A 15,932-nucleotide genomic window follows, 5' to 3' on the forward strand; every position below is an offset into this window, starting at 1 on the left:
TGCGCCGCATCAAAGTGACAAATCTTTGTTAGAGGCAGGAGAATTTCAGCACTTGACTGTGGGAATCACGTTTATCATCATTAGAAAGGCAAAACACACTCACATAGGTGATCGTTACGGCCAATTTGAACCCATTATGGAGTCAGCTCAGATAGAGGCGAGTGTGTGCTTTATAGCAATAACATGACCGATCAGAAATGAGACGTAATTGGTTAACTTGTAGATGACAAAGAGGAGGAGTTTGGAATACAGCGCATTGCCACACCTACCACACGACAAGAGTAATCGCGTTTTAACACCCTGTCCTACACAGCCCCTATAAACAGTAAACAGAATGGTAAAGGAACTGACTAGACACCTACAGATGTCCATCCAAGTATTCGCACGCATCCACAATTAATTATGTATGGAGCTAAGGGATATGGGAGGAAAACATACCTGCAGTACTAACAACATACAAAAACAAACTGAGGCACTTTTAAAACAACATGGCGGCCTGACTTGTTTATGCAGACGATGAAATGAATTTTAAAATCGCCTGTCGCTCGCAAACCATTTGATCCATTGACCTGAAATTTGGTACACATATACTTTCGGGGTGAGGATTTACCTCAAAGGTTATTCCTTATTTTTTATTTCATTTTATTGTAGAATCAACTCTCGGCAGCGGCCAGCAGGGCGGCCATGCGCACAGGCGTAAGGGCGCCGTTCTCATTTCCTACCACCTTCAACATCACTTCCCCTGCGTCTTCATATCTTAAATCATTCTTGAGGCAGATTGAAGACTTAAGTGCCAGCTTCAGTGAAAAATTAAGAAAAATGTACTAAGTAATTGCAACACAAACACGGACTTAATTAGTTTTAAGGCGGAAAGATGGCCGATGAAAGAAGAGAAGCAGCGGGTCGGTAGGGTGGAGAAAAGAACAGCTGCTCAGGAAACAGCAAGCGCATCAACCTCTGAGCAAACGAATGATACACATACAGAGAAAGATGAGGAAAACTACAAGTCAAGTGGATTCACTGCACGTTAACGTTATAGCAGTGCTCCGTTACTGGTTGGTAAGATAAAACAGGTACTCCATAATATCATATGATGCGATTCTTTATAAATCCAATGCCGAAACCCCCTCACCAAGAATGCACCGTAGTTTGATATTTCTGAATGCCGGTACTAGTTTGCTTAAGATAGCTGATGGAAGTACCAACATTTTAAATTGATTTTTTTGTTTTATTGCAGAAGGCGGCACAAAATTGCCCACTTGAATAATGGAGGACCTTTGATAAAATTGGATTTCGTTTTTTTGCCGTGGTCTTGAATAGATATCAAATATTGGGAAATTTCACTGGTAATTGTATCCAACAGAAAATTCTAGTATCGTTGTGACATGCCAGGCAGCTAACCAATGTGCCACCATTCCTATCCAGGAATAAAGCAGAATAGCAAATACTACAAGTGCTTTTAGTTGTGCGTGTCTTTTGATGAGGAGCTGCACAATTTATTATAACTTAATCGTATATTATGAATTTGGCTGCCACGATTCACTAATTGTGAAAAGTGACAATTACTGCATTCCATTTAGGACTCTCGACGGTTCCAAACAACAAATGAATGTTGTCCTCAAGCAAAGACACATGAAGTGTCCGACATCACAGGAATAGTCACAGGCGACTGTGCTGAACACGGTTTTAGGAGTATGAACGCGAACATCATCTCATGTTGGAAGCAGCCTTCAGAAAAACTGAGATGTAATGTTGACATGCTACTTCTAATAAGCGACACTTATATCCTTTAATTTCCTGTTTGCACGGTCCGAATCCAGCAGGCTGCCGACAGCAAATTCCGATAAAAGCAGCCATCTAGTTTTAATTATCAAAAAGACAACACTCCGATAACACAGAGACATTACGCCCTCCCTCAGTTATTTTTTCAAAGCTGTGTTTGCCTTTACTTTATTTCAAAATTTAAATGGATCTGAAACAAATGCCGCTTTACACAACACAACGGACTTGTGGTTAAGTAGAACTATGGACAGATGTGTGAGAGTAATGCTTCATTATACCAATGAAGAATTCAATTGGAAAAGCGGATGCTTGCAATGTTGCCTTCTTTAAATGAGTGTACCCTTTCTCAAGAATGGGGACCCAACTGCTCAAGGACTGAACCAGCCTGAACCAGACACCAGAGCTTTGGCAGGGAACAGGACGTCACCCTCTAAATACTTCTTGAGCTTGCTATACATTAACACTGGAACTGCATTTGCAAAACAACAGCGGGCTTTTAGTGCAGTGACAAGGCGCTCCAAGCTTCTTGGCGTATGTCAGGAAAATTTAAGGAGGTCAGGGACAACGAAAAAAAATGGTAAGCTTCAGGGATTTTCGTGTTAATCCACCTTAATAAAAGGACAAGTGCCTGTGTGCCCATCTAGTTTGCAAGGTCTGTGTCATATGCCATTTGGTATGGGATTCACGAAGGCAGGGCTAATGTTTGAGATGCACCATCTGCTGAAATGAAAAATGTGATGCTTTTTATTACTACATGCATTACAAAACACATTCCAATAGATGGTGCACAGCAAACATTAACTATGAATTTGGTCAACAGAGAGCAAGCGCCAGATAAACAGAAATGAGCTTCTACACCTTAAATGGACAAGCGTCTGTGTAGAGCAGCGTTTCTCAACCTTTAAGTATTTGCGACCCAAGTTTTCATAACAGTTTTAATCCCGCCCCCCTAATGTTTTTTTGAAAGGAGCCCACTAATACCAATTTGTTCATTTTTAAGTAATGATATATCATAGATGCATATTTTATTATACCTACTTAACTTTTATCGACATTTATCTAACTCTATATTTATTTTTCTAGTATCAGAATGTAGTTTAAGTTAATTTGTTTTGGTTTCAATAGATGTATTTTTCATATTTTTGATTCTTGTTTTCTTTTTTTCACATCCACAGTGTAGTGTGTGATTTTGTGTATCTGTCAAGTTACTAAGTCTCTGTTATATGCCGTTTGGTATGGGATTCATAAAAGCAGTGCTAAAGTTGCTGATGCACCATCTGTTGGAATGACACCACATTTTAACACTAAATGCATTACACAATACATTCCAATAGATGGTGCACTGAAAACAATGCTGAATTTGGCCAACAGAAAGAAAATGTCAGATGGACAGAAATGAGCTTTTCCACCTTAATAAAAGGACAAGCATATGTGCAGTGTGTGTTTTGTATATCTGTCGAGTTACTAGGTTTCTGTTAGATGCCATTTGGTATGGGATTCATAAAAGCAGTGCTAAAGTTGCTGATGCACCATCTGCTGGAATGACACCGCATCACTACATGCATTACAAAATACATTCCAATAGATGGTGCACTGAAAATGTTAACGCAGAATACGTCCAACAGAAATTAAGTGCCAGACCGAGAGAAATCAGCTTAAATGCCTTAATACAAGGACAAATGTCTACGTATCTCACTGGTGGTGATGTCTCTGTTATGTGACTTTTGGTATGGAATTTGAAAAGCAGTGCAAATGTTTTGATGCACCTTCTTTTGGAATGGATTTTGGTACTCTTGTGTTGCAACTCCACCACAGTCAAGAGAAAAACTTCAGTGTTTTTTACATCTGTTTGTTTACAAAACAAAATCACATCAAATTTGATTTTTAATTACTTTTGAAACATAACTTTAGAAACTTTGTGACAGCAGTAAAGTATAAAACAAAAAGGGTCATCGCCGTTGGAGATGCGCTATATGGGTTGAGTGGCGGGATTGCAACACACGAGTACCTGCATTCCATTAGTACAAATGTTTGTGATGTACCATCTGTTGGAATGCATTCTTAGTACAGATGTTTGTCATGCACTCTTTGTTGGAATGAAAAATGCAATGCATTTTACCACTACAAATGCTTGTGATGCGCCATCTGTTGGAATGAAAATGCAACAAATTTTATTACCACATGCATTCCAAAACACATTCCAATAGACATTGCATTGAAAATGTTAACATTAAATATGTGAAGATCTACGTTGACTACTCAAGACTTCAACCCGTCTTAGATGGATAGTACAGGTACAGCTAGTGCTATAGATTAATAAATCTAACGTGTTTACCTACGTGCCTAACAGAACTGTCAAGCTGTGTGTATGTTCACTCTTAATCTTGCATTACTTTTATTTCAGATTTTATTATGTACTTAAAGTTGTGGGCGACTTTTGATTTCTTCATACAGAAAAATCCCAATTTACCCTTTATCCCCAAATTTTATACTCTAGAGTGGTGAGTGATGGCTATGACTGGCTTTTTAGAAGTGATGGGAAAAAATGGAATGTAGTGCTATTCATTTTTACTTCATAATTATTTGACTATGATTTACTGTTATTACAAAGACACATTTTAATAGGTGTGCTGTAGCTTTATGATAAAAAATAAAAACGAAGCCATATTAAACACTTAATATTTGATTTTTCAGCTGATCCACCGACCAACACCATCACATTATCATGAGGTTCCCTTCCAAATGAAGGCTCTCCTGTACTGCACGTAAAAAGCACACCGTTCAGTTTCATGAAGTTAATCAATAATCGGAATTAAAATATCAGAAGGAAATCATTACTTCTGTCATAATCGTTCATCCCTAACTTTAGTTGTGTTATTGTCAACTGTTTTGGTGAGACATTCAAGTTAGAATATCGCCGTATTGAGTAGAAACAAATGTGAATAAAACTAACCAACGCACAATAAAAGGCGCTATATAATCGAACGTCAGATTATAACATTTAGGAGAAATCTTTGCGGTGCCAACACGCACCCTGCTTGTCGGTTACATTTAGCGGACTAAACGACGACTCCTCCACACACTTGTGAAAATTCAAAGGTGGGATCAGGCGGCGTATTAAAACGCACCCCACCGTCTACCTGCTCGTCAAGGGCCGCAGCAAAACAAAAAGAAAGGACCACAGCGTGAAGAAACGTGCACATCAAATGCCCGATCAAAAAACGAGCCGAAGCCACCTATATGGGACTCCGTGGCCGAAGTTTAAGAAGAACAAGAAGAAGGAGAAAAGTGCCACTTCCTGGCAAGTTTGCAAATAAAGCAAGGAGCGGCTGGGGGGCACAAGGTAGCGCCTGCGTGTCGCCCTCCTACCCCGCGAGGTTTTTCTCGCTTTTCTCTTCCATTCACGTCAGCGCGACTCGAGGCCTAGCTGCACTCCAGCGATAGAAACGAGCTGAAACTGGAACTATAGCGTTTCGGATATTTTTAGACGATAAAAACAGCCGCAGCCGCACGAGCGACGCCCGGCGCGTCTTGAGCCCGAGCTGCCTGAAGTTTTAAACGCCACAGGGTTCGTCTTCATGGCCATTTTCCCACATCCCTCCTTCACAGGTTGCCTTTCTCTTCCGCACAAACCGAGAACTCCTTCAAGCTGAATCGGTACCCTCATCTCGGGGCTGTTTATCTTATTTTACGCCCCTTTTCTATTTTCATGTTATGAATTATTATTATTTTTTAACTCAACTGTATTTTCTTCATCCCTTCCACCCCGCACCGAAAACAAACCCGCTGAAAAGGGCGTGAAACCGTCCAAACAGGAAGCCTTTACCTCTCCGGTCGGTCACCGCTGCGCACCAATCCCCATTCTGCTCCTCGTTCGTTAATATTTTCTTTTTGGATTCCGCCGCCTGCACTCCCCACGCTCCCTTCTCTTTCTCGCCGTTGTCTCTTTAAGCTTCTCCCGTCCGCTCGCGAGCCAGCTTTCGCACTCTACGCCGCTCACTTTGCGCAGCCAGCCTCTGCGCTCGACGTTGCCACTCGCTCCGGCTTGCGTGACGCCGTTCGTGAATACTGACTCATACGTCCCACTGCTACCGCCGTGCGTAACAGCCTCCGCGCTTGCCATGGCAGCCGTGCCTTACGCAGACTGCGTAGTGCGCCTACGAGAATCGCAAGGAGAAGGCGTAATCCGCGTGCGTCCGCGCCCGACACGGAGGAGGAGAAGGAGGAGGCAGCGGCTTTAGGCTTGTAGGGAGCCTGCTAACCTGTGGCCGGCCTGCCCACGCGACACAGCGGAATAAACCGTCTAATAGATAGGCAGGGGATAAGAGGCGTCGTTCTTTTAAAGTTGCCTTATTTTAAACATGGTAAAGTCCGACTGCACTCTGTGGACAGTTTTCTACGTTTAGGTGGGGCCGGCAAAGAATCATGGGGCAGCAGACATGTACAAACATGCCGAAAGCATCTTAGAAGGGAAGGCTCGTGTGGTGGCACCAGAACCCGCACTGCTTCGTACCCATAGCTAACTTGCAATATTCTGATATCCCAGGAACCAACCCTGGCAGGGATGCCAGTCCATGATACACACGTTCACCCATTCGCTAACTCAGTTTAGTATCACACATGAATGTATCATGAACATCTCTGGAATGTGGGAGGAAATCTGGAGACTTGATGTGTGAAAGACTTGAAAACTGCTCACAAAACAGAGAGCAGGTCGTCAGGTCCTGCACAAACCCCAAGTCCAAAACCTGCCTAATTGTGCTAAAGTCCAGTAAACCAGTAAATGACCCGTTTCCCATTTTCACCAAAATGTACACAAGCAATCAAAAGTTTGGACTTCCCAAAAAGCTTTTGAGTTGTTGATAGAAATGAATACCTTAAACCGATTTACAAACATAGGCAGGACATTATTAATGTTGCAAATGACTGCTGCAGCTTAAAATGGCTGACTTGTAATAAGTGCTATGTATTTTCCATTCCAACAGATGGCATATCACAAACATTTGTAGTAATTAAAAGCATCACACTTATTATTCCAACAGTCACTGCTTTTACGAATCCCATACCAAGTGATATATAACAGACACATGTATTGCATTTGTCATTCCAAAAGATCACACATTATAAATATCTGTAGTAATACAAGGCATTGTATTTTCCATTCCAACAGATGGCACATCACAAACATTTATAGTAATAAAAACCGCTGCATTTGTCATTACAACAGGTGGCGCATCATAAACATTAGTAATAATAAAACGCACTACATTTGTCATTTCAACAGATACCGTTTTTATGAATCCCATGACAAATGACATATAACAGAGACATATGCAATGCATTTGTCATTCCAACAGTAGCACATCACAAACATTACTACTAATAAAATGCATTGCATTTGTCATTCCAACAGATGGCACAACATAAACATTTGTAGTAATAAAATGCATTGCCTTTGTCTTTCCAACAGATGGCGCGCCACAAATAGTTGTAGTAATAAAACACATTGCATAGGGCATTCCAAAAGGCACTGCTATTGTGAATCCTATACCAAATCACATATAACAGGGACATATGCATTGCATTTGTCGTTCCAACAGATGGTGCATCATAAATCATAATAGTAAAATGCATTACATTTGTCATTCCAACAGATGTCGCCTCACAAACATATGTAGTAATAAAATCATTGCATTTATCATTTCAACACACACACTGCTATTACGAATCCTATACCAAATGACATATAACAGAGACATATGCAATGCATTTCTCATTCCAACAGATGGCACAACATAAACATTTGTAGTAATAAAATGCATTGTATATGTCATTCCAACAGATGGCGCGCCACAAACACCCATCCATCCATTATCCAACCCGCTGAATCCGAACACAGGGTCACGGGGGTCTGCTGGAGCCAAGCCCAGCCAACACAGGACACAAAGCAGGAACCAATCCCGGGCAGGGTGCCAACCCACCGCAGGATACACACAAACACACCCACACACCAAGCACACACTAGGGCCACTTTAGAGTCGCCAATCCACCTAACCATTTGTAGTAATAAAAAGCATTGCATTTCATATTCCAAAAGACACTGCTATTACAAATCCCATACCAAATGACGTACAACAGAGCCATATGCAATGCATTTGTCATTTCAACAGATGGCACATCACAAACATTACTAATAATAGAATGCATTGCATTTGTCATTCCAACAGATGGTGCATTGGAAACATCTGTACTTGTGCATTTTAACAAATGCATTGCTTTTAATTACTTCAAATTTTTGTGATGACCCATCTGTTGGAATAACCATTTCAATGCTTTTTAATGACTTTACTACTACATGTTCTACAAAATACATTCCAGTAGATGGTGCAGTGTAAACCTTAACGCCAAGGTAAATGTTGATGACTTTGATTCAACCCGTCATAGACTGGTAGCGCAGCTAATAATTTTTAATGTCATATGGACTGCAGATCCCCATTATCAACAGCCACTACTCCAGTGTTCTAATGGTGAACTTGTGTAGCTCCTCCATAATTAGTAGTGCTTAAATGCTAATTGCAATTCTGTTAACACAGCCAGCAGCTGCTATTCTGTTCAATAAAACAAGTCAAATATCTTTTTTCGGGTTGCGATGCCCCGGCGTTCCTAAAATTCAATTCTGGGTTCCAAAATGTCCGACATGAAGCTGCTTTCACAAGAAACGCGTCAGTTCATTGTGATGTCATTTTCTAACCTGTTTGATCCAGGTCAAAGTCGCAGTGGGAGGGCTGGGAGCACAGGCTGCAAGGCAGGAACAAAGCCCGGACAGGACGCCAGTCTATCACAGTCATTCTGCAGAATGAAGGCCATTACATGTGAAGGACTGACAGGAAAGCTGCAGAGATTTGTCTTGAGAGGAGAGGAAAAATCGACCTAAGTGGGATTGAACAAGAAGCAGAAGGACCCAAGTGCACAACTGCACAGGAGGATAAAGGACAGCAGAGGGTGTAGTTTGACAAGCCAGCGCCTTCCACTCCTCGTATTTACCAAATGTCTCCAAACGATTCCTGGGAATTGCACTGAAAGTCTGATAAGAATTTGTCGTCCTCCGCGCGGGACATGAGATGGAGTTATGGAGCGTCCTACATCCACGGCACCCCAAGCCTCAGAGTGTCACTGTATTTCTTTGGGAATCACAGTGACACTTTGTAGCTTTCCGATACTAAGGGTAAGGTGTTTTTTGCTAGCGCAGGGGTCTCAGACTCCAGCTCTGGCACAGGTTTCTTAATTAGTGAGAATTTTTTGCTGCTAATTCACTTCTTGTCCCTTCATTTCTTTCCCTGTATTAGAGAGTTCCTGAACACAATGACACCAAATGTCCACTGGAGGGGGAAAAAAACCGTCAAACCCCGGCTGGTCACAAAACAGGGCGATATAGAATCTTAGAAAAATAGAAGATTTATTATCACAAAGAAAAAAAAATGCTCTGACAGCAGTGAAGCTCCGAAGAGCACAAAGGGCACAGCAGGGGTTGCCTGAAAAGACAAAGGACAATCCAAAGCAAACAAGTCTCAAAAACCACAACTCCAGAAGGCAAAGTCTAAAGCAGAGCTTGAGGTCCAACATCCAGGAATTTCACAAAGCACAGAGTAATCACGATAGAAACTTACCCACTGCGGCGCCTTCAATGAACCGCAAGGGACTGCTTCTCTACTGAGCCTTTATAGGGCTGAGGGCAGTGCCTTGACGGTGATAGGCAGGTGGCCCCGCCTCCTGGGGAACCACCCACAAGACACAATACGTAATTAAAAGTTAAACAATACACAGCGCTAATAAGAAACACAGAATAATGAAAATAATCAACACCAGTAACACGATTAACATAAATAAAAGGTGTGCGGAAAAATGGCATAAAAAAAGGAATTTGAACACCAGCCGGGGGAAGAGCCCTGCCTGAAATATAACATAAGGATTCAGTGCACTGATATTAATAATAATAATAATATTCAAAGTAGGAGAAGAATTAGTAAAATCAGAACAAGGTAGGATATTGCGCTGTGCTGCACGTTAATTATTGCCGCTTCAGAAAAACATCACAAATTATCCTGTGATGGAAAGCCCAAGACACACACACACACACATTGAACGAGAGTTGTGCCCGATGACGAGTGACCCAGAAGAAGCGCCGTCCTGCGCTGACGGTCCCAGGAGATGCCTCGTGAACTAAAACTAGCCATGGCTGCTTTTGCTCTTCCAGTGGTCCCAGTTGTCTCCCACTGTGCCATGCCAAGTCTCTCCCTGTAACCCCCCCCCCCCCCCTATCTTCTGCCACCCCAGGAGTCTCCCCCTGCCTTCCTGAGCCTTGTAACGTGGAACACTAATACTCCAGGGCTTCGTGAATAGCAGAGCTCAGCGTACCTGTGTGACATTTTGCTGTCAATCACTTGTCCAGCCCTGCCCACCTTCAGGTCGGTTTGCCCTCATCAGCACCTGTGTGTTGATGCTGTGACATGTCATGTGATTCACAAATGTGTGCCCACTCACGCCGATCTTTAGGTGCACGCTGATTTGTATCGGGTGAGCTAATGTGTGACTCTGATGTCACGTATGTCCGTCTGGGTACTCCATCACAGACCCTGTCGAGGTATGTAATAACCCGCCTGGGCAGGATGTGGGGGGGGATGGGGGGGACAGCCGCTAATGCTGTCTTCTCTTTTTTTCCTTACAGTGCCCGGTGAGGACAAGTAGCTCCGCCCCCTTCCAGACCCACCAACATAAACCCCAGAGGGAGGCGTCACTTGTGGCCCAAGCAAGCCGCAGGATGGAGCTCTGCCAAAGCAAAGACCACCTTAAACCTTTTTTCAAAACCCGTGAAGGGTTGCATGCCAAGATGCCCTAATTTCGTTGGTTCACTTTTTTTTTTTGCTCGTCCTTGGAATGAATAAAAGGGGACCACCCGAAAAATTCACAGTTTTCAAGTCTGTCATCACTTACACTGCGTGTTAACCTCACGTGTTGCAAGAACGTTCAGAGTCTGGTGCAAAATTTGAGACCACCGCAAGTCATTGCCATTGCAAAGCTGCATTTTACACTTGACGTTAGCGACACCTTCATGGCTTCTCCGCGTAGTTGGAGCGTTCACGTAACGTTTGATATTTATTATGAATATTATCTGTCAGATTGATGTCCTTTTACAGGTTACACTGGTGCCCAATTAAGCTTACGGCCGACTTCGAAATCCCCCTTTTAACTTCTAAAGCCTTAAATGGATGAGGCCCTTATCATTACTTACAAATGGAGCGCACGTCGAAATCTCGAGATGACGGTGGCCTGCTTAGGAGTCCAAGGATTAATAAAATAACAGCCAGAGGTTGAGCTTTTTGTGACAAGACCCTGAAGCTGTCAAATGATACACGCTATGCCCCTTCAGTCTCCGGCCGAAGACCCCCAACTTTACTCTGGCATACCCTGACTAGAGCTGCTGATTAGCTGTACACTCTGCATTTAGGTTTGTTAGTCCTTTGTATAGAAATAGAGGTGACTCGATATTGATCAAACGTTACTGATCTTCCTCTGTTCTGTTTCTCTTCTCAGTGTCTGAAGTGACACTTGGTGACACTGCTCTCCTGCATATGGGACTTTCACCTCGGATAAAGGAACCATTGGATGGAAAGATTCTCTCTTTTGATTGGACAGCCGACACAGATGGAGCAGGTCGGCGGCCACTTGGCCGAGGTCTCCAGGACTCTGACTTTCTCGTTTACGATTTTAGTCTCCTCCATTGCCGACAGTCGTAGTTCATGAAGTAATGACTGGACAGCCATTGTTGGTTTCCATTTGTTTCATCAGCTCGTGCCTTGTTCTCAAGTCTGCCTTTCTCTGTATTTCGTAATTAGTGTCCTCTGTACCGTACTGTGCTGCCCCATAGTGAGGACACCAGGGTTCATGTCCCGGCCCTCCCTGTGTGGAGTCTGCATGTTCTCCCCGTGTCTCTGTGGATCTCCTCGAGGTGCTGTGGTTTGCTCTCACTGTCCAAAGACATGCAGGTCAGGTGATTTGGTGGTCCTAAATTGTCACTGGTGTGTGTGATGGGCTGGCGTCCTGTCCAGGGTTTGTTCCTGCCTGGTGCCCTTATTATGCTAGCTGGGATAGGCTCCAACAGACCCCCATGATTCTGTTCAGGAATAAGCAGGTAGAGACTGACTGTACTTGTACTTTAACTGAGTGTTGTGCACCGCGCTCTGGGCCTGCTCTCAGTGAAAGGCGCTATATAAAGAATAACTTGTATTGCATTGCATTGTAAGTTCATTGTTGTCCAGCGTCTCCCAAACATTCCAAATTTCCTGGAATGCGCATGCCGACCTCAGCCTGAGCGCCCTCTTCTGGCAGCTCCTAGTGTGTTAGGGCAGCTCGTGAGTTCTCCTAAACTCTGCTCAGACGGGAGTTATCAAACCCTTTTATTCCCAGTCCGAAGAGTTGGTCCAAATTTACGTCACCCTGAACTTTCCAAGGACTGCTTTCCTACTCTTGACAAATACGTGTCGGCCATTTCTCAACCCAGAATTGAGCTTTAGGAATGTCAGGACCCTGGAATATGTGCAGTGATGTGGTCGCTTGACCGGTCTGTGGTGGGGAAGAAGAAGCCAAGTCAGAAGGCGAAGCTCTCAAGTCACCAGTCCATCTACGACGCGTCCTGACCCTCACCTGTGGTCACGAGCTCACGGGAACAAGCCGCCGAAATGAGCTTTCTCTGCAGAGTCGTGGAGCTCTCCCTTAGGGAGAGGGTGACATCTGGGAGAGGCTCGGAGTAGAGCCGCGGACCCTAAGCATCGAGGGGACTCAACTGAGGTGGTTTGGGCACCTGACATGGATGACTCCCTGTGGGGGTACAACCAGCTGGGAGGAGACCCCGGGGGAAAGACCCAGTAGGCCTGGGAATACCTTAGGATCGCACAGCATGAGTTGGGAGAAATTAAAGGACATGTGGGCTTCACGGCTGAGACTGTTGGACCTGTGAGCCGGCAGTGCAGAATTTATGAATAAATAAATTAATAAATAAATACATACATTAATGAAAGAATAAATGAATGAATTAATGAATGAGTGAATACATAAATGAGTAAATGAAACAATGAATGAATAAATAAATGAATGAAACAATGAATGAATACATAAATAGATAAATACAGAATAAATAAATGAACAAATGAATAAATAAATCAATGAAACAATAAACGAATCAATATATAAGTGAATGAAAGAATGAATAAATGAATGAGTGAATACATAAATGAATGAATGAATAAAGAACTAAATAGATGAAAGAATAAATGCATGAATGAATGAGTAAATAAATTAATAAATGAATGAATGAGTAAATCCATCCATTTTCCAACCCGCTGAATCCGAACACAGGGTCACGGGGGTCTGCTGGAGCCAATCCCAGCCAACACAAGGCACAAGGCAGGAACCAATCCCAGGCAGGGTGCCAACCACCACAGTGAATGAGTAAATGAATGAATAAATACATAAATGAATGTGTAAATAAGTGAATGAATGATTGAATAAATAAATGAAACAATAAATGAATAAATAAATGAATGAAACAATAAATGAATGAATTAATAAAATAATAAATGAATGAATGAGGAAATGAATGAATGAATAAATAAATAAATAAATGAAACAATAAATGAATGAATAAATAAGTGAATGAATGAATGAATGAACGAACAACTTAATGAGTGAATACATAAATGAATGAATGAATAAACAACTAAATAAATGAAAGAATAAATGCATGAATGAATGAGTAAATAAATTAGTAAATGAACGAGTGAATACATAAATGAATGAATGCATAAATGAATTAGTAAATATATTAATAAATGAATGAATGAACGGCTTGCAACCCAAGGAAAGACACTTTTCTTAATTTACCGCACAGAATCAGAGGTGTCAGTGGTGTCACTGCAATGAGAAGGTTTCCCTAATAACCTGTTCATTTTCACACTGGACTAATGAGGTACGAGGGAAGACGCTGGAGGAGTGACTGCTCTAAATGTGGCTTTGCAGTACGACATGAATAACAAATTAAAAATCAGCCATTTCAATGGTGTAGTAGCCATTAGCATAGGATGGTGGTCTGTAGGATGACGTTGGAGATCAAGAAGATGAAAAGAGTGAGGGCAAAGCCAAGGATCAAATGGTGGAAGTTGAAAAAGGAAGACTGCAAGGTTGAGTTTAGGGGGGAGGTGAGACTGGCACTGGGTGGCAGTGAAGAGTCACCAGACAGTTGGGAAACTACAGCAGATGTAGTACGGGTGACAGCAAGAAGGGTGCTTGGTGTGACATCTGGAAAGAGGAAGGAGGAAAAAGAAACCTGGTGGTGGAATGAGGAAATACAGGAGAGTATACAGAGGAAGAGGACGGCAAAGAAGAAGAAGTGGGATAGTCAGAGAGATGGAGAAAGTAGACAAGAGTACAAGGAGATAAGGCGCAAGGTGAAGAGAGAGGTGGCGAAGGTAAAGAAAAGGCGTATGATGAGTTGTATGAGAGGTTGGACACTAAGGAGGGAGAAAAGGACCGGTGGGCTACAGAGAGGGGCAGAGCTGGGAAAGATGAGCAGCAGGTTAGGGTGATAAAGGATAAAGATGGAAATGTACTCACAAGAGAGGAGAGTGTGATGAGAAGATGGAAAGAGTACTTTGAGAGGCTGGTGAATGAAGAGAACAAGAGAGAAGAGGTGGGATGATGTGGAGATAGTGAATCAGGAAGTGCAACAGATTAGCAAGGAGGAAGTAAGGACAGCGATGAAGAGGATAAAGAATGAAAAGGCTGTTAGTACAGATGACATACCTGTGGAAGCATGGAGGTGTTTAGGAGAGATGGCAGTGGAGTTTTTAACCAGATTGTTTAATGGAATCTTGGAAAGTGAGAGGATGCCTGAGGAGTGGAGAAGAAGTGTACTGGTGGGCCGATATTTAAGAATAAGGGAATGTGCAGGACTGCAGTAACTAGAGGGGGATAAAATTGATGAGCCACAGCATTAAGTTATGGGAAAGAGCAGTGGAAGCTCAGTTAAGAAGTGAGGTGATGATCAGTGAGCAGGATGGTTTCATGCCAAGAAAGAGCACCACAGATGAGATGTGTTGTGGTATTGTATGAGGAAGTCGGGAGTGGCAGAGAAGTACGTAAGAGTTGTACAGGATATGTACGAGGGAAGTGTGACCGTGGTGAGGTCTGCAGTGGGAGTGACGGAGGTGGGATTACATCAGGGATCAGCTCTGAGCCCTTTCTTATTTGCAGTGGTGATGGACAGGTTGACAGATGAGATTAGACAGGAGTCCCCGTGGACTGTGATGTTTGCTGATGACATTGTGATCTGTAGAGAGAGTAGGGAGCAGGTTGAGGAGACCCTGGAGAGGTGGAGATATGAGAGGAGAGGATTGAAGGTCAGTAGGACCACCAAGACAGAATACATGTGTGTAAATGAGAGGGAGGTCAGTGGAATGGTGAGGATGGAGGGAGTAGAGTTAGTGAAGGTGGATGAGTTTAAATACTTGGGATCAACAGTACAGAGTAATGGAGATTGTGGAAGAGAAGTGAAGAAGAGAGTGCAGGCAGGGTGGAGAAGAGTGTCAGGAGTGATTTGTGACAGACGGGTATCAGCAAGAGTGAAAGGGAAGGTCTACAGGATGGCAGTGAGACCAGGTATGTTATATGGGTTGGAGACGGTGGCACAGGAGACAGAGCTGGAGGTGGCAGAGTTAAAGATGCTAAGATTGGCATTGGGTGTGACGAGGATGGACAGGATTAGAAATGAGGACATTAGAGGGTCAGCTCAAGTTGGACGGTTGGGAGACAAAGTTTGAGAGGTGACATGGCATTGGTTTGGACATGTGCAGAGGAGAGATGAGGGGTATAATGAGAGAAGGGTACTAAGGATAGAGCTGCCAGGGAAGAGGAGAAGAGGAAGGCCTAAGAGGAGGTTTATGGATGTGATGAGAGAGGACATGCAGGTGATGGGTGTGACAGAACAAGATACAGAGGACAGAAAGATATGGAAGAAGATGATCCGCTGTGGCAACTTCTAACGGGAGCAGCCAAAAGTAGAAGAAGAAGTAGCCATTAGAAGCACTAGAAGTGTCTTG

General features: G+C 43.0%; 1 protein-coding gene across 2 annotated transcripts in view; it reads right to left on the reverse strand.

The window, feature by feature from the left end:
* csnk1g2b (casein kinase 1, gamma 2b) overlaps positions 1–5,842 on the reverse strand; it is a 193,804-nt gene extending 187,962 nt beyond the window's left edge. Inside the window, exon 1 of one of the 2 annotated variants that reach the window (XM_028816647.2) lies at positions 5,609–5,842. The gene's annotated coding sequence lies outside the window, so the exon portion shown is untranslated. The remainder of the gene's footprint in view (positions 1–5,608) is intronic. The other variant, XM_028816646.2, reaches the window with a different exon arrangement.
* Between the last annotated feature and the right edge of the window lie 10,090 nt (positions 5,843–15,932).

This window comes from Erpetoichthys calabaricus, chromosome 12 (assembly GCF_900747795.2).
Source record: "Erpetoichthys calabaricus chromosome 12, fErpCal1.3, whole genome shotgun sequence".
In the NCBI taxonomy this organism is placed as follows: Eukaryota; Metazoa; Chordata; class Cladistia; order Polypteriformes; family Polypteridae; genus Erpetoichthys; species Erpetoichthys calabaricus.